The 26,939-nt window shown below is 48.2% G+C and overlaps 1 protein-coding gene across 1 annotated transcript in view; it reads left to right on the plus strand.

Moving 5' to 3' along the window:
* The window catches only part of PIGB (phosphatidylinositol glycan anchor biosynthesis class B), a 706,437-nt gene extending 679,704 nt beyond the window's left edge, over positions 1–26,733 (plus strand). The window contains exon 13 of the mRNA XM_069624862.1: positions 26,605–26,733. The gene's annotated coding sequence lies outside the window, so the exon portion shown is untranslated. The remainder of the gene's footprint in view (positions 1–26,604) is intronic.
* The last annotated feature ends 206 nt before the right edge of the window (positions 26,734–26,939 follow it).

Below are 26,939 nucleotides of genomic sequence, written 5' to 3' on the forward strand. Positions count from 1 at the left end.
AGGGAGCAAAATTAGAGGGGGGGATCCCAAAATATTGTAAAGGCTTATAAATGTATTGCCATTTGACAAATCTACACAAAGGTTTGCAAAAAGATTGTAGATCTAGATATTGTAACGCTCACCTGGTTCCCACGGAGGCGCGGCGTCGAAGGCGCAGAACTCTGAAGATGGACAGGAAGGGCCTCTCTATTCTGGCTTCCCTGGCTCGTTGGATACCCTCCTGTGCGTGAAAAGGGAGCATTACCAACTGTGGAACAATGCTCAAGCCTCCCACTCCCTTCCAACCCTCCACGATACCTCCTCCACGATTCCCCGTGAAGCCTCACCTTAGGGTTTGGAAGGATGAGCTCTCCATCCTGCTTCTGATGCAGGGGCGCGTTGAAACCCAGTTACTTCACTGGATTGAGGATTGATGGGAGTTCAGGTAAGCTTGACTGTTCAGGTAAGGCGCTGTAAAAGTTCTGTTCAAAAGTTCAAGCTTAATAATAATGTTCGTTGTCTAATTGCAGCAAGCGCGAATGCTTATGTCTTTTTCCCCTTAGGGGCCGGGGTTCGGAGTGCCGGAGATATGGCGCCGACCCGAAGTGAAACAGTTCTGGATGAGCGCTCAGGTAATGTCTTTGCATTCGCTCATTCAATGTCTTTGTCTTTTTTCCCCATAGGGGCCGGGGCGTAGCTGAATCCGTAAGATCGCTGCTGAAGATGGAAGCGCCTTGCAAAGGTGAGTAAAATGCAGCGCTGCAGCGATCGAAACGAAATGCCTTTAAAATGATGTCTTCCTTTTCAGGGCCGTTGGAGAAATGACTCTGGGATGCAGATTTAGCAGGTAAGGGCTTTTCTTCTCCTATTCTCTTCCTTTCTCCCCTTGCAGGTGTTCCAGGGTGCTGGCAGGCGTGGCTGAAGTCAGGATGCAGGAGCTGACACGGTGAGCGTCCAGCTGCTAGGTGCAGAACAACGCGAAGCATGTGTGGCTGTTCGGGTGGGGTTTAAATAGCCTTGGAAGAAGTTCCTGGTATGTATCCTTCCACCAATCAGGTATGTATCCTTCCCCGACCACACCCGGTTGGTGAAGTAGTCCTACAGGTTAAGTAGTCCCATTCAGGCCTCAAGAGGGCCTGGATGAAGCAGCAAGGTCTGCATCAGGTAAGTGTGCACCCAAGCACTTAAACACATATCCTCTTCTATGAGCCTGGCGCCTAAGGCGCCAGGACTGGGGTCCGCTATGAGCCTGGCGCCTAAGGCGCCAGGACTGAGTCCAAAGGGCCCCGACTTGGGCCCGCTGAGACTTCCCTGGGGAAAATGATGTCTGCCTCTGGGGTTGCTGGGCCCGGCCTGGCTCCTTAGAGGTAGGCATCATGACAGATATAGATATAGATGTCTTCGTAAAGTCTGAATGGATTTTGTCAAGTGGGGGCTAAGTTATATGACGATAGTATGTGCATACATTTGACACTGTTGAAAAAATAATACATGGGTGGATTTCCAGCAAACTTGCGTAAGGAGCATTGGCAAGGACCTACAAGCATGGTTTTGCAAATGTGCAAGTGTTTTATTATTTGACAAGTGTCATAATGTAGCTACAAAAAATAGCGGTATACCTTTAGTGACTAGGGGTAGCCTGTGGCCATGGGCAGTGGCCAGATTGTCTGGGTCATGGAATAAGGCCATGATCTAGACAATCTGGCTACTGGCCATGACCACAAGGAACAAAACATAGGATTAAAGTGGCCATGTCCACCTGGGACTGGCTTTGTGGTAAAGTTATTCGAAACTAGGATAGATCTGAAAGGGAAGAAAAATGTGCTTGTGGTAATATGGTCATAGGGTTCTCTTTGCCTTCTGCAGGCTGCCGTGGATTCGCTTGGGCTGATTACTTGGGCTGCTGGGCGGGTATCCACCGTTCCAGCCCCTGGAACGGAGGATGAACGCCACAATATTCCCATTAGCATAACACAAAATGCAAATGGAAATGTTGGAAAATCTTATTGAGTCTATGTACTTTACTGAGAAATATAAAGTAGATGGAGTCTGTTCTTTTTTATAGTTCTATTTTTTAACTGTGAAAGATGGTTCCTGAAGGAATATGTCTTTTGTTGTTTTCGGATGTATTTTTTTTGGCAGGAGAGCTGAGAACGAAAGGTGAGGAGGGAAATGAGGGAAGAGGAACCAAACACTAATATGGAGGGGTAGGTGGAAAAGGGAAAATGTTGCGCGTGTTTTTAAAAAAATGTTCTAAGGTAGGGGGCAGTGTTTCTCATGCTCCTTGATTACAGCAGTGATGGTGGCTCTGGGCAGGAGCGATGGCATTAGCGGATGCCATTTTAAGCTAAATAGCAGTTTTGCTAAAAGTATGTACTGTGTACTAGATTATTAATGGATAATGATTAGGAATAGGTGTTGGAGCTGTGCAAGGGAAATTTTGAAGTTGAAAGTTCCCAGATCAGTAGAAAATGCAGTTCTGAACGGTCCGCAAAGCAGAGATCTTATCGTGAAGTGCGGACGGATTCTCGGACACGTCATTATGCCGCGCGCCTGCGTATGGTCATGTGGCACTGTCCGGAAGGTCCAATATGAAGTCAGATGTTTGTAGACGTCGACGGATGCAAAACTAGTTGAATTAGTTGCAAAAAGTGTATAGAAGTTTTAAAAATGATTCCAGAAGGTGGGAAATGGCAGAGTTTTAAAGCTAACACTTTGTAAATGGGACACAAATATTGAAACTGCATCATCAGAAAATGTAGACTTGGTTGGAGAAACAATTCCACAGAAAAAGCTCCAATGAAAAACTTGCTGTCTAAATACATTTGTTATAGCTAGACTCAGAGTATCGGTATGGGGAGAAAACATATCAATGATGAAGATAAAATGATATGGAACAGCACATGATCTGCGTTCCAGAAATACACAGTTAAATGTCAGTGAAATTCCATTTGCCAATGGAGAAATAAAGCCATCTATAGAACCACCATGTGAGTGATTTAGTGCTAGAGGAGGGTAAGAACACCAGAGTCCTGCTTTGAGGAGTGTTATGGAAAAATGACCACAAACTATTCTGGTGGATTGGTGAATAACTTATAAAATTCAAAGTGAACAACAGGACAAAACAAGCCAACAACAGTAGGAGACTTCGGCGCAAGTGAGAACCCCCCTGACTCCATGCACATACGTGTGTTCTCCAAAGGAACACATGCATTTCAATGGAAGGAGTGGTCCAGGCAGAGCAAGGAATCGTACTGAAACAATGTTGCAAGCAGGGAACAAAGCCCCACTATACAAGGTCTTTGACTAACATGTAAGAACCCAGCTTGTATCAATGTTATCAGGGAGGACAGCATAACATGATACATTTAATGAAGTTGAATATACTCCTCAAAGATTCACACACGCAGTGAGGCAGGTGAGAACGCGTACAGTATGATGACTTCTGTCTGCTAAAGCCACTTTACCCAAGAAAGCAGGAGCCTAAAATACGCTTACATATGTCAAAAGGGAAATACGTCAGAAGTGAGAGATGTGAAGGCGAGCACAGTTACACTCTAGGCGAATAGCTTTCTTCACAAAGTCATGTGCAGTAAAGCCTAAAGTCTCATCTCATACAAGCAAGAAATAGTTGTTTAAACATGGCGGTTTGTATTACCTACTCGATATTATAATGCAACAGTATTCTAGGGGAGTATGTAAAATGTTCAATTCCAAACTCCCTCCCCCGCCCCCCACAGTGGAGAATACCTTCTTTCATTTCAATTAGGGTAATTTTTCACAAATATGGGACCCTATTGACCACAGAGGCTGCCCGTTCCTCAACCACAGAGCAGTAACTATCAGAATTCACAAGCCGACATTAACATTCTCAAGTCACGGGTTCCACTGAGGCCTGATGGTATCAGGCCCCAAAGGAGATGTTCTCTCTCAAGACATGGGTGTCCCACTCAACACAGCTTCCTCACAACAATAACCTAAATATTGAAATAATTACAGCAAAAATACTTTTTGCGACATGTGACTTATTCTATATCCTCCCATCCTCTAGTCAGACAGAATGTTGAAAAACCTTGACATTCTTAATTGCATTTGAATTTTACAATGTGTACTTTTGGACATGTCGGGATAACTTCACTTTTACCATGTCCCAAACTCTAACAGAGGTTTACTTCCAGGAAATCATCTGATCATAGTACTTCTGCTCCTTTTGCCATCACTTCAGCTGATCATACAAAGCATTTTCGTCAGCCATGTAATTGCGTCTTTCCGATCTCCCCAGGCAGATTCTAGTTTTCAGCTTACATCCTCTCAAAACCTCAAGGGTTTGAAACCCACAAGAGCAGGAGACTGACAACTGTTCTCTAGTGGACCTTTCAGTCCCATTCATTCCACAATTTGAGAGACATCCTCACACTATAGTACCAAAGTTTTATTGCACCTCTTAATACCTCCATTGGGCACTGGATGTAAGGACCTTGTATTGTGTTTTATTTCATTTTCCAAGAGGCAAGAATATCTAAGCCAAGACCAACTGAACCACAAAACCTGTGATACTTTTTCTGGAGACTCCTCTCTAAAACATTCCTTCAAAGTACTTCATGACTGATTTAGTTGTGTCCCCTTAAGTAATAGCAATTTCTGGCCACCTAGAAAATATATGTACCAGAGTGTGAGGAATTAGACCACCCGCACGGTGGGTTTGCGCTCACCCGGGCTTTTTTGAAATTTTATATGAAATTGAATGATGGTAGATCAACTTCTGGAAAATGTGTGGGGCTAATCTGCACACATTTTCCTATGCACACCGCACAACATACACATAGACCTGTGTACTCTGGGCAGTCCTCCCTTGAATAGTTAGTTGGGATCTGACAGGTGGAGTACATGATGCATCTCAAAAGGGGGAGGGCCAAAACCTTCCTCCTGCCATGGCAGCCTAATAAACTATCAAAGGCGCCATGGATCCGCCATGTCTGTTTGTGTAAGCACTGCAGAATGGTTGCAGCAATTAACATAATTAACAGACTAAAAGAGTCTACTTCAAACAGGCCCACATGGGGCGTGGCTGCAGAGGTTTAACAAAGGAGACAGGAAACCCCAACAACCTTTGATATGCACTGCGCCAACCTGAAGCCAGCTCCCACCTCTCAGTATCAAGGGCATTGACCTATCATGTCTGGGACAATGTTTTTACAGTAGGCAACCCCTGCAGGGGGATCCGATTAAGAAGGTAGGAGAATGTGGTTTGCAGGAGACAGAAAGTCTGTTCTCGCTGCAGCTTCAAGGGAGTCCTGACACTTTAATCAGGAACCACAGAGACCCTTAGAGAGACCCTTTGATCCACAACAAACAGGAAGCAGGGTGGGACTTAGTATTACATGTGTTCACCCCTTTACCTTTACTGTTGCAAAGCACTCTGGTTATGACCTCATGCATACAGAGGGACCCAGGATTGGTTAATTAAGGTTGGCTTAGCCTACACCAATCACTGTGGCCATTTAGCTTTAAAAGAGGGCTGAGACACTAATTTGGCAGATCATCTAAAGACTTTGCAAGGAGTAACAAGGAGCTCATTTGGACCCTGGCTGAAGGTAAAGTCTGCCTTACAGCTTCCACCAGTGAAGGAAGGCCGGGATTTCCAAAAAGGCAAGCAAGATTTTCCCCCTCCCCCTAAACATCTCGCAGGGAACAGAGGGAGACACTGACTCCAGAGGACCCTCCAGCATCTCCAGAACAGGTACCCAGCTAGCACACAGTGTGCCCTGTGTATGGGAAGCATGGTATCACAAGTATGACACAAAGAAAATGGATACAATTTGTAAAACCTTTACTGAATTGGTGAGGCTGGAGAAACTTCTACTTTGCCCTATAACTAGGATGGGAGTAGTCTCGACCATCAAACGCTAAACAAAACAGTCATAGTCGAGTCAGTCAAATCAAAAATTGACTATGCTAACAAAACGTAATGTCTGCCCTATCTCTTGCACAAAAAGTGTAAAAAGGAGAAATGTATGCAAAGGAAATAGTGTTCAAAAGAATAAATGTGGTTGAACCAGCTCTCCTCCCCACCTTGGACCTCACAGAATAAGGCTGTTCTGTAGGCAGGATAACACACTCTGGCTCAGTTTTTGACACAATGAGCAGTTCCCAAAACGTGGACAGAGGCCCGCCTGGCCTACCACGTTAAAGTCTCTTTTCCTGACTTCCAAATAAGGTTTCAATTAAATGTTCAAATAGGTCCCCCTCTGTCGGGCTCAGACCCCTCACAACAAAGTTCAACAAAACTTGCAAGGGAGCTAACTTACTGAAGCTTATTATACTTTGGGTCTCCCTCTGTCAGGCTTGCATCACTTTCGGATGTTGAAGACTTTCGAATGCACGTATCTTTCTTTACAGACCATGACAGGACCACTTCGACTCAAAGTTCACATTTTAATTTTCACTCTCCCCCTTCTTTAGCAGTTAATCTGGCTTCACTCTTGCTAATCATTTGCTTTATTGCTTCAAACAATGTACCTTTCACAGAGACTTTCGAGTGGGCTACTTCCTTTTGCCGGACCACTCTGTTACTTGGTATCGCTGATCTCACAGCAGTCCTTACTTCAAAGTTCATTCACAGGTCTGCCTTTCTTCACGTCTCACCCACACACCTGCAGCATTCACTTGCAATATAATGCAATATAATGTTGCTACTTCAAACTTTATCACACACTGGTATCGCAGGTTGCTTGCCAACTCACCGGCTGGGTGCGTTTCTTTTGTGGTTTTACGATTTCAAATTCACGAGTTAAGGTTAGTACCACAGGCTTGGCCTTGCCTCCCCAACTGTGCCGTTCACCCCGTAGGGTTGCTGGCATCCTTGAACCACAATGCAGCCTTCTGATGTGGGATCTGGCCTTCTCTGTGGCCTGTCAGAGGCAATGACCTCCAGTAGGGTCCCTTGGTCCGCCGCTCTGCTCCTGTAGGTTTGCCTTTGTTCCGAAGTTCTAATCGTACTGGTGTTCCACCTTGCTCAGAGTGTGTCTCTAGGTTATGCCTTGTATTTACGTGAGGAGAGCCAGTTGGTATCAGGTGTATGCACTTAGAGCTAAGTGCCGGACTCTGCCTGACCTGATTAGCTGGACATTTTGTCAGTTTCTAGGAGTACTTCCCCTTGACTCCCCTCACCTGGAACTCTGCAGAGCTATTCAGGAGGGGCTGCCTTCTTCTTTTTCCTTCTGACCTTCTTAGAATCCTCCTCTTCCTTCTTCTTTGCCTTCTTTTCCTTCTTCGCTCGTGCAAGTAAGGACAAGCTCCCCCAGAGGCTACCTTGACTGTGATCGGAACAGCCAAGAAGGTTCCGGAGGAGCCAGCCCCCAAACAGGGAAAAAGCTTTAAGAGGCAGAAAAAATCCTCTCCAGATGGTGGGTAGACAATCGTCAGGGTCTGTAGGATGATGGAAGCTGACTTCCAGGAGGTCTCCTTTGCAGGAGTGAATCAGCTGCTGAGTGGTAGAGGTAACACAGGGTTAACCTGAGGTGGAATAGCTCAAGGGTAGCAATGGTATGGGAAGACCTGAAGCCAGCCTGATAATCAAGGTAGGTAATAAATGGCATAGAAAGGGAGGTGGCTGCCAGGAATCCGGAGTTGGTGTGGGTTCTGCAGCAGAACACCAGTAAGTAGGGAAAGAACACCCAAAGAGATGAGAGCAGCAGGAATTAGAAACGAGAGGAGAGAGAGAGAGAAAAGAGAGCGAGAAAGAGAGAACGAGAGAGAGCGAAGGAGAGAGAGAGCGAGAGAGAGAGCGAGAGAGAGAGCGAGAGAACAAACTGTGCTCCGCGAACGAAAAAGGAACAAGAATGGGAGCGGGAGGAGGCATAACAGGTTAAGGACAACCCGAGAAAGAAAAAAGGAAAGCTTAAGCAGCGCCTACTCCGCCAACGTGAGAAGGAGGGAGCGGTGCCGACAAGGCGGGCTAGGACACCCGAAGCCCCAACCGCGTCAGAACGAGACAAATCAGGTAAGAAAGTGCAGATGAGGGCTTGGAGCTGCTGTGATCGGCATGACTTCATAGAAGCTCCTGGCTGGCCCGATGCGCGGAATGTAATATCGCCGTCTCCAGACCCCGTTTTTTCGCCAAAAAAGGAACACAGCGTGGGGGAAGCTCTGGAGCTGCGGTATCGGTGCCCAGCCTGCCACGATAGGACGCATTTAGAGACCGGGGATCCCCCTGCGGCAAGATGGCGGCCGCATCACTGAACCACGGGAGGCGGCGGAATGGGGGAGGGGCGGCCGTATGAACACAAGGGCTGCCGAGGAACTGTGGACCCATGCGGTATGGTAATGCCGTAACAAAGAGTGCCGTGTGCCAGCAATCCTCCAGCCAGTCCCGGGAGGGTGGGGGCACTTAATATCTCGCCGACGGAAGGCTCCTGGAAGACACTCAACAGCAGAGCTGTGAGGATTTCTGACAGGCGGGGGGAGGACTCGAGAATCCCTGGGTTCTTCCCTCGCACTTCGGAGAATCCTGCCCGAGGATTAGCCCACATCCCTGGTACGGGTTGCTGGAGGGGAGGAAAAAAGGCCACAGAGGAGGCCGTAGCGAACGGCGTGATTGCGAAGCCATTGCACTGCGCAGGAAAAGATCAGGCTCGCCGGGCCCCCCGCAGCCTTTGAGATTGGAGGAATAGAGCAAACAAGGCAGTCCTGCGGAGACATGGTGAGGAGTGGGGCATTGAACGCAGCAATCCCCTCAATCGCAGGGTTGAAGAAAGCAGAGGCAGGGAATCAATACCCCGTACAGCACCCGGAGGGACCACTCTCAAAGCTATATTGTATGGTGATCACCGGCCTAAAATCACCAAAGAATCCGCTCGCTCTGACCTCTGGACCCCTCTGGCTCATTGTCGCCCCTCACCCGGCAGCAGAGTAAACAAGCTTAAAGAGTGCCAAGGGGGTCTAATCAGGGGCAAGGATGTCTAGAAGCGGGAAGATGTCAAAGCAACAGACATTGCAGCATTGATGGCCAATGCCCCAACCGAACGCTCCAAGAAAGGGGAAACGCCCGAGACTCTCCCCGGCGAAAAGAAATCCGCCAACGAGGCATTGGCGAACAATGCAGCACAAATGGTAACTAAGAATGACCTGCAGGAACTGCTCGCGGCACTGACCAAAGAAATTCATAAAAGCACAGAAGAAGTTACCCAAAAAATAAACTCCCTGTACAAGAGAGTGATTGAGGTGGAGAGAAGGACAGCGGAGCTCGAGTCAGAAGTCTGCGACCAGCGGTTTGAAGGTGAGATCGGCAGGGATAGAATCAGAGCTCTGGAAGAAAGGTGTACACTCTTAGAAGCGAAACAAGAAGATGCCGAAAATCGATTGCGGAGAAACAACATCCGCATCCGGGGGATACCAGCATCCATACTGGACACAGAGCTAAGAAACTAAGTCTCCCAACTGCTTCGATTCATCATAACCCTGCCAGACGAGGCATCCCTGGAGTTGGACCGGGTGCACAGGGCGGCTCGGAGGTCAACTTCCAACTCCCCCCCCCCCCCAGATGTACTGGTAAGGGTCCATTTCTACCAAATCAAAGAAGTCATGAATGAAGCAAGACAAATGGGCCAAATAACGTTCCAAGGATCCAACATAACACTATATCAAGATTTGGCGAACTCCACGCTCCAGAAACGCTGAGCCATGAAAACATTCACGGAGTGGCTGAGGGGGATAAAGATTACCTATCAATGGGGATTCCCAACGTCGGTCAGGTTCATTTGAGAAGGGACTCAGAGACAAATCAGTTCACAGAAAGAGGCCGGCAAATTCATGGGCATCGGAGAAACAGGAGGAGAATCAGACACTGAGGGTGCGTCCCAATCTCAACACAACAAACCTTCCGATGGAGAGTGGTCAAAACCTGCACGGCGACACAGACCCCGAGGGCCACCTAGAAAAAGCTCAGTTCTTGGCTGATGTTTAACTACGTACATCCATCAAATTCCCGGACGATGGAGCTTTTACAACAGAATGAACTAACTGAAAATAGGCAAGATGGACGGATCATCGGGTCCAAATAAAGATGAGAGCCTCACGTTGGAGCACGCACTCAACAAGGCACAGGAATCGACACCCCAAGAAGGGGGGCACGCGGCATTTCTTCTCTAAGTTTACAGTTGACACGGCAGCCCAGTTGGCCAAGATATGCGCATTGGTGCCACCAGTTCCCGGCATAGTTCCCAACCTTTTGTGTCACTAAGGCGGGTGAAAACACCCGATTTTCTTTTTGGCGGGTGAGAGGCCCATAGAAGTGAATGGGCGTAGGAGGGGCTTGGCGGGTGATTCATCAGCTTTCAAGGCGGGTGACACCCGCCAAAAGCGGGTGAGTTGAGAGCTATGGTTCCCGGTGGCAGTAGGACAATGTTCATCCTACATGTTTGTTCTATGGGGGGTGGCGGGGGGGAGAAGGGATTTTCGAAAGACAAATGGAAACCCTGGGTCTGGAGGCCCCTGCTGTTCAGCCCGGGACTCAAGATCACATCACGACAGGGCAACAACAGCAACAACGAAACATTACCAAAACATTGCAGCTGCTTCAGATATGGAGGATCATTCTTAGCAGACGGACATGAGCTCACTCTCAGAGGGAAAATAGGAATAAGAGAACATGGCCGATACGAGTGCAATAACAACTCTCTCATGGAATGTGCAAGGGCTCAACTCGCCACAGAAGCGGAAATCCGTAGAACACAGGCTGAGTCAATTAGCGGGAGACATTGTGCTGCTTCAAGAAACTCATTTACTGCAGGAAGACGAACACAGAGTAAGATTTAACAGGTACCAAAAGGCATATTTTGCCACCTCAGGCCAATAAAAAAGGGTAGTGGCAATACTCTTAAGCGATAGGATACCCCTAAAAAAAGTCACTATAAAAAGAGATCCAAACGGGAGGTTCCTCCTACTCAAGGGGATGTTTGAGGAGCTTCCAATCACTATAGCGTCAATTTATGGCTCCAACTCTGCTCAAGCTGCCTTCATCGCAAATTTTGGCCCAACCATTTTAGAATTCCAAGAAGGGCATCTGATCATGGGCGGAGACTTCAACTCAATGCCAAATTCCCAGATGGACAAGACCCTTCCGCCCACTAAAACTGACTATACACAAGCACTTGCACTAGCCAAGCTATTAAGGGAAACGGAAAGAGTGGATGCCTGGAGGCTCTTCAACGGGACCTTAAGAGACTACTCCCATTATACTCAGGTGCATAAAGGCTTCTCAAGAATCGACCTTATTTTGATCTCAGGGGTCATTTACCCATGTTTGGAAGCAACAGCAATACACACCTGTATGATCTCGGATCACGCCCCAGTGTCGGCGAAAATAGCTATATCGGGGCAAAAGCTCCCGGCACAGAGACACTGGAAACTGAATGACGCTTTGCTACTGGATGAATGCATTAAGATGGAAATAGAGAACACAATAGACAACTACTTAAAAGAAAACACCACAGAGATCTCGCCCATTAACATCACCTGGGATGCAATGAAGGCAGTTGTCAGAGGCTCTCTAATCAGTGCAGGTGCAGAACAACGAAGGGTCTCTAATATAGCCGCAGCTAGATTGGAGGAGAGGGTGAATCACCTGGAGACCGACCTGAAAAGACGATACTCCAGAAAGGCAGAGAGAGAGCTAAGAAAGGCCAAAACAGCCTTAGAAATGCACTGCGCCGACCGCACCGTTAAATCCTTGGCCTTCACAAAACAGTTTTATTACATGAAGGGGAACAAAGCAAATAGAGTATTAGTACAAAAATTTAAAAAGACTCGAGCCAGAAACAACATCCTCACAATAACTGGGGCAGACGGCAAAGCCCTCTACACCGATGCAGATAAAATGGCGGAATTATTGAGATACCATTCAGAAATCATGAGAGGGTCACCGACAGTGCTAGATAACTTACCAAAGTATCTACAGTCCATTCTCAAGCAGAACGCGAATCAGCTGGAACACCTAGAGAGGCCTATTTCGGCAGAGGAAATAATCGACGCCATCAAATCATTGAAACCTATGGCTCCCCGACTCGATGGCTTATCCGCATCATTTTATAAGAAGTTCTGTAGGCTCCTGGTCCCTCAGCTGGTGGAATTATTCAACTCTTTCCTGACATCTGGCTCAGTCTCCAGATCTATGGTGGAATCATTGACACTTCTATTGCACAAACCAGGGAGGGCTCCTGAACTAGCCTCATACCGCCCGATCATGCTCATGAACAATGACGGTAATATTTTTGCTAAAGTGCTGGCGGGCAGGTTGGGCACGGCTCTGCCGGGTCTAATTGACAGTGATCAGACAGGGTTTATACCTGGGAGAGGGACGCATGACAATATTTGAAGAACAATAGACATTGAACATGCCCACAGGTCTGGGGACGGAATGGCAGTGATTTCATTAGATGCTCACAAAGCATTCAACATTATGGATTGGGGGTAAATGTGGGCGACCCTGGAACATTTCGGATTTGTCCCAAACTTCACCAAATGGGTCATGGCCACCTACCAAATTCCCTCAACACAATTAAGGGTTAATGGCAGGACATCCGAGGCAATACAGGTATCAAGGGGCACCAGACAGGGGTGTCCACTGTCCCCACTGATTTTTGCTCTATCTGTGGAGCCCTTTGCCGCCAAGATTAGGCAGAATACCAGGATAAGGGGGGTCCAAATAGGGGGCCAGGAATATAAAATTGTGCTATATGCGGATGATGTTCTAATAACAGCATCGAACCTGGCAACATCCCTTGATTCCCTATGGAAAGAAATTGACGAATTTGGAGTATTATCAGGGTTCAAAATTAACCTAGATAAATCATCAGCCCTAGTGATCAACGTCACTAAACTGGAAAGAGCAACCCTCCGCCCGTTAATGCCTATTCCATGGGCAAGAGAGGCGACAGATTACCTAGGGGTGAGAATTACTAAGGACCCAGCCCAATTATACGCCGCAAATTTTCCACAACTGATTACAAATCTTAAGAATGACCTAAAGTCCTGGTCCTGCAAGGAAATTTCCTGGTTAGGCCGTATCTCGGCCATAAAAATGAACATCATCCCCAGATGGATATACTCCTGCGCCGCAATACCGACCCGTATCCCGGGCCCGGTACTGGTGGACATGCAAAAGAAACTGCAGGGATTTGTCTGGGGTGGGGAAAAAGCCGCGCATCAGTAAACGAATAATGATGCGGGACAAAAACCGGGGGGGCCTGGGGGTCCCAGACATAGCCAGATACACTCTAGCAGCTCAACTGTCACATGCCTTCTCATGGGTGCAAGAAGAGGATCCCCTAAAATGGACGCAGATAGGAGACCTGGTGCCTGGGCAGCCCCGCGGACCACCCGCACCTGCCATAAAGGAAAGGGCAGGCTAGCACAGGCCCTCTGGCTGCTACAATCACAACAGCCCGATGTTGGAAAGCAGCGGCTCGGAAGTGGGGTGGCGGGGGCACGCTGGGCCCTCTATCCCCGATTTGGAATAACCCAGAGGTTTCGCCAGGCTGTAGCCCCAATAATTTCCAGTCTTGGAGGGAGGGCGGATTACTTAAAACAGGTGACTTTCTGGAGGAGGGCGTGCCCATCACATTTGAAAGATGCAAAGAGAAATTTGGGGTCTAGGAGAGGGAAAGATTTAATTACACCCAAATAAGACATTGGTTATCTAATAGGGCGGTTCGTGAGAAATGCTCGAGAGAGCTAACGGCTCTGGAGAGCACCCTTACAACCCCTACAAAAAGAAGCAAAATCTATACACTGTACCGTCTCCTGGACAGGGTGGACCCCACGAAAAAAGAAAGATACATGATTGAGTGGGAGAGGGACCTGGGACGGGAAATAGAGGTGGAGGAATGGGCAAAAATATGGACCAGGCTGCATAAAAGCTCACAATGCATTACAAACAGGGAGGGGGGCTACAAATTTTGCTATAGATATTATGTGACTCCGGTCCAAATCAACAGAACTAATCCACATCTCTCGGACCAATGCTGGCGGGGCTGCGCCACCCCCGGTTCATTATTTCACATGATATGGGCCTGCCCAAAGGCGGAGGCATACTGGAGGGAGTTGATTAAACACATTAAGGACATTACGGGAATAGTGATTCCTTGGGACCCGGGGATCATTCTCCTAGGGGAAACAAGGGGAGGGGCATTACCGATTTCAGGTCACATACCTCGTTTGTGTATGCACTTACTCCTTGCAGTGAAAATTGCCATGGCCCGTCTATGGAAGCATGAGGAGGGACCCTCAATAGCATTATGGTGGCACAAATGTTGGGACATTGCAGTAGCAGAAAAGGTGACCGCGATCCGGAACAACTCATTCACCAAAAACATGAACATCTGGGACCCTTTCATGGACTATGTAAAGAGATTCCCGGCCATGCCCAGAAGGCCACCAGTCACAAGATGGCTACAAAGCAGCCCCCTCTACTGACCAACCCATAACCCTCAATCACAGTCACCCTTCCCAGAACTCCTGACAACTCCGCTAAGCCCAAAGAAAATATCGGACATTCGAGCTATGCCGTCCACAGACTATTTTCTTATCCTCCATATGAACTTATATTTCTGATTACTGCGATTATTGATCAAATTCTGTTGTTGATGTATTGATGACTTTGTACACCTTTAATAAAATGTTGCCATGAAAAAAAGAAAGTGCAGATGAGAAAAGCGGGGGAACGGCGTAACAAGTAATGAGGAAATAAGAGGGGAAACCAGGCAAGGGCTCCCGAAGGAGAAACGGAGGGATGGGAAAACAGGAGATAACCAAGAAAAAGCTAGAAAGGAGAGAAACTAGGCTACCCTGAAGCCGCTCGAGCGTCAGTAACTGGAAAGTTGCAACACTACGAGCTGGTGGCGTGGCCTGTCTTAAACCAGCAGCTACCGAAAAGGCTGGACCGTCAAATGGTGGTATTGACACCCCCTCAACCAAGCCTCCATCTTTGCCACATCTTCCAGGGCCGCAGCGTGACAGCATGCCCCCTCCTCATGGGAGCTCCTCTGGGTTTGCCCGGATGTAGTTTATGGAACTGGCGAAGAAGTCTTGAGGCATGAATGTGGCTCCTGGGTTCCCATGTTCTCTCGGCCATAGAAAAGCCTTTCCAGTGGACTAAGTACTGCAGGGTTCCTCGTCTGTACTGGGAGTCAACCAGTCTTTCCACTTTGTATTCCTCAGGATCGGTTTCCTTGGATAAAGGTAAGTGAGGAACCCGATGTCCTTGGGGATTTGATTGATGGGCCTTCAAAAGCAAAGTATGGAAGACACAGTGGATCTTCTTGAGTCTAGTAGGCAAATGTAGCCAAAAGGCTACGGGGTTGATCCGGGAAACAATGGGAAAAGGACCCAAGTATTTGGCCGAAAACTTCCCAGGATGAACCCACTGTGGCAAATACCGGGTAGACAGTAAAACAAGAGTTCCAGAGTTCCATGGGGGGGTTTTGTTGTTGTCGTCTTCTATCGGAACAGGTCTTATATCTCTTCTTACTGGCTTGCAGGTTTCGAAAAGCCTCCTTTTGGATACGCCTCAGGTCTTCCAGATGTGGATCAATTGTAGGCACTAGAAGTGGGGGCAGCCCAACAAGAGGAACAGGTCTGGGATGGAAGCCGTAAGTGCAATAGAAAGGACTGAAGCCTGTAGCTGAGTGTTTGGCGTTGATGTATGTAAATTCTGCCAGTAACAGAAAGGACGCCCACCTTTCTTGCTCTTGGTTGCAGAAGCAGCAGAGGCAGTCCTCTAGATAAGGTGCGTATCGTGCTTATTTACGCATCTAATTATGGGAAATACGGATGATTTTTGTTTCTACTGCGTACCATGTACGCTGTGTTTATTAATTAAAAAGAGCATACTTTCCACCACTAGATGGCACTGTAGCAAGCTCCTGCCTTGAGGCAGGCAGGCCCTTCCCTTGCCAGTCTCTCTGAGATATGTATCCTAATCCAGGGCTCAACCCACCCCCTCAGCCCTGGAAGACCTTTCCAGAAACGCACGTGTCCTTCTGCTACGTTTTTTCATTTGTAGGGTAAGCTGAGAGAGGAGGCCACAAACGCAGTGACACCACCCAGGTAAGCAACCCGCTCTTCGGCTGCAGGCGCTTTTCAATGTCATTTTTATTTTCTGTCTAACAGCCCGGACCGCTATCTGATCGAATCTCGCATGGTCCGGGCTGTCAGAGAGAAATAAAACCGCAATTGAAACCAGTTCAAAGTATTTTGTTTCTTCCAAAGCAAATCCATCTGCTCGGGCCGGATGATCAACCAACTGCCCGTTTCCCAGCGTCACAGTCCCCCTGAGACACAGGCTGTGTCCCTGATGAACTCCCCCACAGTGTTGTCGACGCAGCCTGTGTGTCTTGGGAGGCTGTGACTCTGGGAAACACGTTTCCTTTGTCATCAGCAGCATAGCCCGCCCCCCGCCCTGTGACTCTCTGTTGCCCCCATGCCCCCCATTACCGTGTCATGCCTCCTCTCCCTCCCCCGTGACTGTCTCTGTGCCCCCATGCCCCCGTTACCGTGTCATGCCTCCCCTCCCTCCCCCCAACCCCCGCGACTGTCTCTGTGCCCACTTGCCCCCGTTACGTGTCATGCCTCCCCTCCCTCCCCCCGCGACTGTCTCTGTGCCCCCTTGCCCCCGTTACATGTCATGCCTGCCCTCCTCCCACCCCCGTGACTCTGTGCCCCCTTGCCCCCTGTTACGTGTCATGCCTCCCCTCCCTCCCCCCACCCCCGTGACTGTCTGTGCCCCCTTTCCCCGTTACGTGTCATGCCTCCCCTCCCTCCCCCGCGACTGTCTGTGCCCCCTTGCCCCCCGTTACGTGTCATGCCTGCCCTCCCTCCCCCCGCGACTGTCTCTGTGCCCTCTTGCCCCCGTTACGTGTCATGCCTGCCCTACCTCCCCCCACCCCCCCGTGACTGTCTGTGCCCCCCTGCCCCTGTTACGTGTCATGCCTCCCCTCCCTTGCCCCACCCCGTGACTGTCTCTGTGCCCCCTTGCCCCCGTTACCGTGTCATGCCTCACCTCCCTCCCCCCACCCCCTGTGACTGTCTGTGCCCCCTTGCCCCCGTTACGTGTGATGCCTCCCCTCCCTCCCCCCACCCCTGTGACTGTCTCTGTGCCCCCTTGCCCCCCCGTTACCGTGTCATGCCTCGCCTCCCCTCCCTCCCCCGCGACTGTCTGTGCCCCTTACCCCCCCGTTACGTGTCATGCCTGCCCTCCCTCCCCCGCCCCCCGTGACTGTCTCTGTGCCCCCTTGCCCCCCCGTTACGTGTCATGCCTGCTCTCCCTCCCCCCGTGACTGTCTCTGTGCCCCCTTGCCCCCCATTACGTGTCATGCCTGCCCTCCCCCGTGACTGTCTCTGCTCCCATGCCCCCCGTTACCGTGTCATGCACCCCCCGACCCCCGTGACTGTCTCTGTGCCCTCTTGCCCTCCCCCGTTACGTGTCATGCCTGCCCTCCCCCGCGACTGTCTCTGCCCCCACGCCCCCGTTACCGTGTCATGTCCCCATGCCCCCCTTGACTGTCTCTGTGTCGCCATGCCTCCCGTTACCGTGTGTCATGAGCACAACTTATTTTTTGGTGTGTTTTATAGCGCTGAAAAGAAAGTGGCTAAATCAGGATATTTTTCTTTTGCATCATATCGTTTTCCATTCAGGATGTGGAAAATAAAGGTACAGTGATATTATTTTGCCCCAACATGCTGCTATAAGGATTTACATGTTGTCATGATGCTTTACTATGCAATTTCGGTATTTTGCAAGTAAACTCTATAGGACAGTATTTTTGTAGGTCTTGACACCCAAAACTTAAATATTTGTAAGTATGGAATGGAAGAAAGTGGCCATGCCCAAATAGAAAGAGTGGGTTAAAATCCCTGCTTCGCTGTTTAGCGTAAGTGTGTGATCCTGGCCAAATATTGTAATCTCACCCTAACTTCAACTGCAAAAAATGGAGTGCTTATGAATGATTACGTGTAAACCCTTACTACAATAGGACAGTTTTAATAAGTGTAGGGCCACATTGGTGTACGCGGGTGCTCCTCTGCTAGTAGCTCCAATACTGCCGCATGGAAATGCATTATTTTAAAGGTTTTATAAGCTAATAAAAAAAAAATGCATTATTGCTGCACTGGCCCGCCTCCAACCTCGTAACACTGGATTTAACAGGCAGACAGTCCACCCAGCCAGTCAGTGCACCAGAAATTCTAGTGTAAGCAGACTGTGGCAGAACCAACATTACATTTTCTCCCCTGTTGCTCCCAGCAACTGAAGTGGTTTGGGCCATCCAGAGTACTGCCCCCCACTCTGCAATGTCCCCGTTATGCTATGATATTGAGTCTTTCATTGCACACCATCTGCCATTTGGACAGTTTTTAGGACCTTCAGGATCTGCAAGAAGTGGGTGTTTCAGACTTAAAAGAGAGAGTTAACTGATTGTAACATTGAAGCTGCACTAGAATAGTCTCATTACAAGTAAGAAGTTAAATGCCCTTACACAAGTAAGTTTGCCACTCCTCCACCGTCTCTGAAGTTAGTGCTTCTCCCAACATTTGAAGGGTTAGCCCTGTCTAAATTGTACCCCAGGTGCACCCCTGGATGTGTGCACTTGTACTTACAAGTTATTTCATGGCAGAATATTTTCCGCAAGTGTAATAAAATGGTTAAAGGCAAGCCAGACAACTTTGAGCTACAACTCTTTTTGTCTACGGGTCTGATTTTACATATGCACTGGGTGTATATGTTGGATACATTTTACTCTCTTGCAGAGGAGAAAACTCATTTTTACTCTCTTGAAATTGCATTTACTCTCTAATTTCAAAAATCATGCGTAAAATACTCCCACCTCAAAATCTTATCTGGAGCACTGAGCGGAGGTATTGCTCTAAGGTGGCGTTGAGACGTTCCGTCTGGCCATTGCTCTGGCGTTCATAACCTGATGAGAGTGCTTGTTTGATACCCAACTGTTGACAGAGTGTAGACCAAAACTTTGAAGTGAACTGTGACCCTCTATTGGACACTATTGTATGTGGTAGGCCATGCAATCGGACATCTCTCAAGAACACTGTAGCTGCTTCAGGTGCAGAGGGTAAGCCTGGCAGGGGGGAAAAATGTGCCAGTTTGCTAATGATGGCTTTGGATCATTGTGACGGCGGTAGGTCTACAATGAAATCTGTAGAGATGTGCTCCCATGGCTGCGAAGGAGTTGGTTCTTGTTGAAGCAGGCCTATGGGTCGTTGGGTGGAATGCTTGTTGGTGGCACATACTGGGCACACAGATACATAGGTCTTGGCACCCTTAGCCATCGTGGGCCACCAGAAGTATCTGGCAAGGAGATCCAGAGTCGCTTTTTGACCCTTGTGTCCTGCAGATGGGAGATCATGGCACCAAGACGAGGCCTGTGTCTGCAGATTCTTAGATGGAAGATGTAACAGCCTGTCATCAAAGAACACTTTCCCTCTTCTTTACAAACGCTTCCCATAGCGTTGGGGCAAGGGAGTAAGTCTGGTGGAATCTTCCACCTCTTGCAGAAAGGAACGGACGACTCCCAGGATCTGTTTGCCTACTAGCAACCCTTCATGTCCTTGGCACTGATCAGTGTCCTCACCCAGGCTTCTGGATAGTGTGTCTGCCAAAATGTTCTCTTTGCCATGCAGGTAAGTGATGGCAAAATCAAATTGAGAAAAAGAATAAGCCCAACTGGCATGTTAGGAGTTACGGCATTCCATTTGTTGGAGCACCTTTAGGTTCCTGTGATCAGTGTGTACCAGGATACCAGGAAGGGATGAGCCGCTCCTTGTAGCAAATGTCTCCATTTTATACAGGCCTGGCGGATAGCCAGCAGTTCTCTTTCGATAACCAAATAATTCCTTTCACAGGGGATAAGGGCCCGTCAATAGTAGGCCACTGGATGATCTTTGCCATCTTCCCCAGTCTGCAACAAAGCAGCCCCTATTGCCGCTCCAGAGGCATCGGTCTCTACAATAAATGGACGAGGTTGATTGGGTTGGATCAGGATAGGGGCTGTGGTGAAGGCTTCCTTAAGGTGTTGAAAGGCCCGATTGGCATCCGTGTCCCATTCAAACTTCCTCCCATTCTTCAGGAGGGAGGTGATGGGTAAGACAATGTCTGAGAACTCAGGTATAAAGCTCTGATAAAAATTAGACAGGCCTAAGAAGCGCTGGATGTCCTTTGGATTCCTTGGGGTTGGCCACTGTAGTACTGCTTTAACCTTATCAGGATCCATCTGGACCCCATCCTTAGAGAGGATTAATCCCAGATACGACACTGAGGAGGCCTCAAAGGTGCATTTCTCTGGTTTAACTAGAAGTTGATGGTCCGGCTGTCTTTGCAGCACTTCCACAACGTGTCTTCGGTGTTCAGAAAAAAACGCAGAGAAGACCAGAATGTCATCTAAGTACACCACAACCGGGGAATACAATAGGTCGGCAACATCTTATCGATGAAGCGTTGTAAAACCGCGGGGGCATTCACCAGGCCAAACGGCATTACCTTGTATTCGAAGTGCCCTCGTGGGGCCCAGAACGCTGTCTTCCACTCGTCGCCTTCCTTGATCCTCAGCAAATGATATGCACCCCTCAGGTCGAGTTTAATGAAGACAGACACTGGACCCTTGCACCGCCTCAAGCACTTCCTTAATCAGGGGCATGGGATATTGGTCTCTCACGGTCAAGCTGTTTAAGCCGCGGTAGTCAATGCAGGGTCTTGGCTTCCTTGTTCCCTTTTTAGGGATAAAGAACATACAAGCCCCTGTTAAAGACCTGGATTCTTGGATCAATCAGTTTTGTAAATTGGCCTCCAGGTAGCCCTTAAGGGCCCTTCTCTCCGGTAATGACATAGGGTACATCCGGCCAAAGGACACAGAAGCCGCTGGAATAAGGTCAATCGCACAGTCCTCCAGATGAGATCATCAAGGCGGAAAGGAACGAGGGAGTTTATCCTTGAAGATATCTGTGAACTGTTGGTAGTAGTGGGGTATAGTTTGTACCACCAAAGTGGACATAGAGACCATCGTTCCTTCTCCTGGATCCAGAGTGGGTTGAAGCAAACAGTGCTGAGTGCAAGAGGAGGAGCGAAAGCAGATGGTATTCGATGCCCAGTCTATCATTGGGTTGTGCTTCCAGAGCCAGGGCATGCCCAGGATGACAGGGTACTGGGCTGCCCTGATGACGTCAAATACCACCTGTTCCTGGTGTTGGAACATTGATAGTATGCTAGAGCAGGATTCCTGTATGATGGGGCCAGAGACAAGAGGGGACCCATCGACCCCCCCTCTATCGGAAGGGGGGTATTCTTGTTGCGCAATGAAATGTGGGGTTCTTGTGCCCACTGAATGTCCAAAAAGTTGCCAGCTGCTCCGCAATCCAACATCGCTAAAACTTCTAGCATTGGTAAAGCTTCAAATGACAGCCTAACCGCAAACACCATGAACCGATTATATTCAGTGCTTTTTTCCTGTTGGTTAACATTGCAGGGACCAGCTGCCTCCACCTGGGACTTTTCCCTGCTTAAGGCCGGGGAGTTGCATTTCCCGAACGCCTAGGTGGTACCTCGGGGTAGGTGCTTTGATGAACCACAATACATGCAGAGCCCCTGCTCTCTGCGCCTTTTGCGTTCTTCTGGTGTAAGAGGACCTCTTGGTGTGCCGATCTGCATTGGTTCTTCTGTCTGAGGTCGACAAGGGGGCACTGCTGGAGAGGAACTAGTGAAGGGAGAGACTCTAGTCCTCCTTTCCTGTCTTCTCTCAGATAGTCGAAATTCAATTTGGAGGGTCAAGGATACCAACTCCTGAAACAACGCCGGTCGAGCTACCCTGGCTAGCTTGTACTTCAAGTGATTGTGTAGACCCCAACGGAATAGAGTCTGTTGGGTCGAGTCAGGCCATGCAGTGTCGACTGCTAGCTTCATGAAAGAGGAAACATGGGTCTGGACATCTTGAGAAACTTGACGAAGATCCAGAAGGGCCTCATAGCATGAGTATTGAACCTTAGGGCGGTCAAATCTGGCCCGAAACATTTGGGTGAAGAGGGCGTAATCGTTCATCGCCGGATCAGCCTGTGTGATCAGGAGTCTCCCATGCTAGAGCATTCCCCACCAGATTTGATACCAGAAAACCAACCTTTGCCCGGTCCAGTTCATACGTCTTTGGTCGGAAGGTGAAATACACTATGCAGGCGTCCAAGAATTCCTTAAGATTTTTCGGATTGCCATTGTATTTCCCAAAGGGAAAAGCCAGGAGACGTAGGTCACCTCTGGTGTGTTCTCGGGCAGTGACTTGTGGTTGTAAGGCTACGTTCTCGGCACGTAGGGACTAGACCTCTGCCTGGAGCGCTTGTAGAGCATTCACTATCTCCTGGTATTTCTCCAGAGAAGCCAAGTTGGTGTCTTGGCGGTGCAAGCTGTCAGTTTCTAGGAGTACTTCCCCTTGACTCCGCTCACCTGGATCTTCTGCAGAGCTATCAGAAGGCACTGTCTTCTTCTTCCTTCTGACCTTCTTGGAATCCTCCTCTTCCTCTTCTTCCTTCTTCTTTGTCTTTTCCTTCTTCCGCTCATGCAAGTAAGGACGAACTCCCCCAGAGGCCACCTTGACTGTTATATGACCAACAGCCAAGAAGGTACCAGAGGAGCCAACCTCCAAACAGGGGAAAAAGCCTTAACAGGCAGAAAAAACCCTGTCCAGGTGGTAGGTAGACATCGTTGGGGTCTGTAGGATGATGGAGCAGACTTCCAAAAGGCCTCCTTTGCAGGAGTGAATCAGCTGCTGAGTGGTAGAGGTAACACAGGGTTAACCTGAGGTGGAATAGCTCAAGGGTAGCAATAGTATGCGAAGACCTGAAGCCAGACTGGTAATCAAGGCAAGTCCTAAATGGCATAGAAAGAGAGGTAGCTGCCAGTAATCCGGAGTTGGTGTGGGTTCTGCATCAAAACCTCGGTAAGTAGGGAAAGGACACCCAAAGAGATGGGAGAGCAGCGGGAATTAGAAACGAGAGAGAGAGAGAGAGACAGTGACAGAGAGAACGACAGAGAGAACGAGAGAGAGAGAACAAACCCTGCTCCGCGAACGAAAAAAGAACAAGAATGGGAGTGGGAGGAGGCGTAACGGGTTAAGGACACAAGGACAACCCGAGAAAGAAAAAAGGAAAGCTTAAGCAGCGCCGACTCCGCCAACGTGAGAAGGAAAGAGCGGTGCTGACAAGGCAGGTTAGGACACCCAAAGCCCCAACCGCGTTGGAACGAGAGAGAGCAGGAAAGAAAGTGCAGATGAGAAAAGCGGGGGGAACGGCATAGCAAGAAACAAGGAAATAACAAGAGGGGAAACCAGACGGGGACTCCCGAAGGAGAAACGGAGGGATGGGAAAACAAGAGGTAACCAAGAAAAAGCTAGAAAGGAGAGGAAGTAGACTACCGTGAAGCCGCTTGAGCGTCAGTAACTGGAAAGTGCAACGCTAAGAGCTAGAGGCGTGGCCTGTCTTAAAGCAGCAGCTACCGAAAAGGCTGGACCGTCAAATGGTGGTATTGACACAGCACTCAACCGAGTCTCAATCTTTGCAACGGTGGTCGGTCATAATTTCCGGAAAAAAAATGTTGAAAGACAAAAATGTCGAAAAAATAATATCAAAAAAAAAAAAGTCATTCTTTTTTTTAAAAATTATATATTTATTTTGGGGTCCGGGAATAAAAAAAAAATGGGCAAAACAAAAAAAAAATGTTAAAAAAGGAGGATTGGGGGGGGAACCCCCCCCATTTTGAATAAAAACAGAATTAAAAAAAATTCAACAAAATTACTATAAACCCTTTGCCACATCTTCCAAGGCCGCAGCTGACATGTCCATTACGATGTGTGAAAGTTAATGTTGTTAGTCTATCACCCTCTTCCTCAGACCAGTGTGTGTAAAAAGGGGAGGTGGGAGTTGGGACCTCGTAGTATCCTTAAAAAAATGGGATGGGTTAGATCAACAACATGGTGGGGGGATACTTCGTCTCACAATTGGCTGCCTCACCCCCACTCCCCGAAGACCCCTCACCCAGGTGATCCTTTCGCACTGGTCCACCCCCAGGTTCTGGATCCAAAGGCAATAGTCGTGCCCTGGCTACCTGAGCGAGAGATCCCCGGGGACTAGCGGGTGAGACACCCTCTGGTTTCTCACTCCTGCTAGGCTCTGCAAGCAAGCTTCCTAGGTGGGAAGTACCAGAGAGTCTCTGAACCAAACAAGGAAGTTGCCTGAAATACTCTCCTCAGCTTTGGGCAGTCTGCCTTAAAGGATGACAGTGAAGAAGCTAGGATGTCTGCATCAACCAGCGTCCACCTTTAAAGGACGAGCCCCTTGAGCTGCAACCGACTGCACCACTGACTGTTGTCATGCCGCAGTTGCTAACATCGTCCAAGACACCTCGACCATTGCTTCCGACCCGCCAAACAGCACTGAGACAACATTTCCTGACCATGAGTCGCCATGTAGGCCAGTCTGCAGCCGTCCGTCTAGCCTCGCTCGCCGAACTGCCTGCTGCCTGATACCCACAGCTGTCTCCCATCTTGAACTCTGTCACAGGAGCTGCAAAGCACCCTGAAAACAGTTCGACCCCGTGGAGCACCAAGAACTTCTACAAGCACAAGGCACATTGTGGTTCTGTCCCCTGGTCCTTCTCCGAAGGCCCTTAGTAACATTTTAGGACCCATTGCTCCCTTTGTGTTGAAACCAAGTATCCTTGAACTGTTGCGATTAATTACTTTACCGACTCCCCTCCTGTCAGTATCCAGAGTGCATCCCTTTTCCTCCTTGAAATGGTCTGTCCTCTGCATTCCTTTAAAGGGTGGGTTGTATTTTGTAGTGGGCTAGAACGGTCTATTGTGATAATAGTAAAGTAGATATTTTCATACAACCTTGACTGGACAGTCCCTTTTATCATTGGGTAATAATTGCATTTTCGCTGTGTTGCAACTAACCAACAATCGACGACCTTGCGTAGATGAGCCTGCCATTCCGTCCACATTACCAAAAGTGGACAAGGAAGTTTATAATTTGCTTGCGTCCCCAATCTGTTTGGATCCCTTCTGGTGTACTAGAAGTGAGGGGCTGATTGATGGTTTAGAAACCGATATTCATCCCTGGACCACTGGTAACAGGGAAGTTGATTCGTCACACAGAGACAAGATGTACTACACTTCGACACCAGGAATATGCAAGGTGACAGGGCGTCTTGGAGAAAGAAAAAAATTGTGCTCACAGGGGTGACTAAGGAGATGGCAAGAAGGATTTGAGGAGCATAGACAGTTGTGTGGAAAGGGTGTGCTAGAGAGAGATTAGCAGAGAACTTGCCTCCAAAGGGATGAGATGAAAAACGATAATATATTTAAAGGTGAATGCCGGGTGGGGAATAAAGATATACAGAAGGATTGTGGAATTAACCCTGAAGGAAAGAAGATACTACAAGGGCAAAAGGACAGGAGACCAGCTAGCCAGCCTAGGAAGGTTCCAGCGGTCCAAGGCAGTACCAGAAGGCAGAGGAAAGTACAAGACCATACTGATATGCCATAGGTGAGGGAAGTGGGAAGAGTAGTAGATAGGGGAGAGGAAGCCCAAGACCCCCGAAATGGAAATCCAGGGTTCAAAAGTGAGATAGGGCCCACTTCTTCCAACATACAGGATCTTCAACAGGAGTGCCTCTTGAGTAAGATTGGGGGACAAGCCTATGGGGCCAGGGAAAAAGTCAACTTGTTACCATGTGAGGACTTACCTGCACTTTGTTGTGGTTAGTTATTCTTGGGTGACGGCTCCCTGGAAAACCTGTAACAATGGTTTGAACAGGAGCCTGGATTATTAGAATTATTTAGACATACAGACCTGTTCAACCTGCTCAGTTTCTCCCAGAAAGAAACAACTGGAACTAGTTGTTATTCTTAGGTTGAGGGGGGGGGGGGGATTGCTTGGAGACCCCTTACATTTCTACATGTATAATGTTGAGGTTTCGCCCTGGTTTCTGATGCAATCTGCCTTTGGTTATTCTCATACACCCTGTACACATATACTTTCATTAAAAAAGTACAATAAAAAATCTTTACATATTGGTCCTGCTTCTGTTCATGGTCACTGTTGTGGCAGTACTTTGAAATAAAAGGAGGGAATTACCAATTTCTGGAGCAAAGGCGTTGCAACTAGCAGAAGCTATTTCCGTTGTGGTTGGTGTTTAGCCACTGTTGATGTATTTTGAAAAAAAAAGCTACCCTGAAGTTCCTATTCAGTTATAGGCATAGCATCTGGTTACAGTACTACAAAAATGACTCATATTAAGAAGACTATTAATGTGATTTAGAAAAAGAGGACATACCTGAAGGAACAAAAAAGTCACAACAATACATTATATTTTCTTCTTTATTGCTTTGTTATGCGTCGACTTTACAAATGTTACGGACTTCGCAATTTGCTTTACTGACTGACACAAGAAACCATACAATATATATTGTTCATTAAATTATACTGTATTTGTTTTGGTAAAAGATATGCTGAATCTTCAGGTATCCTTTTCCATTGTATTTTACACTTTTATTTCATTGTTGAAATCTTTTTTTCCAGGGAAAACCAGGGCTTCTCCTCGGCCACCCTCAATGGCTTCTAGCGCACAGAAAAAAAGGCCAGAGGAGGCGTACCTTCCGCCGAACGCTGGCAATCCTGTGTTTTCCTGCATGATGCCTCCAAGGGAAATCGGGCCAAAACCACAAAGCATCCTGTTTAAGACCACCTCGGGTGAATACGGAGCTCTGCCCCCAACGTATGAAACAGCGCCTTGTGTCTACTACCCGATGACTCAGTACTTCACAGATGATTTAGGAAAGTGCGGGATGTATCGCAACCATTCTCTAAACACAGAGCTGGATAAAAGCAAGGTGTATGACCATCCCAATTACCAG

This window comes from Ambystoma mexicanum, chromosome 11 (assembly GCF_040938575.1).
Source record: "Ambystoma mexicanum isolate Mex_15411 chromosome 11, UKY_AmexF1_1, whole genome shotgun sequence".
Lineage (NCBI taxonomy): Eukaryota > Metazoa > Chordata > Amphibia > Caudata > Ambystomatidae > Ambystoma > Ambystoma mexicanum.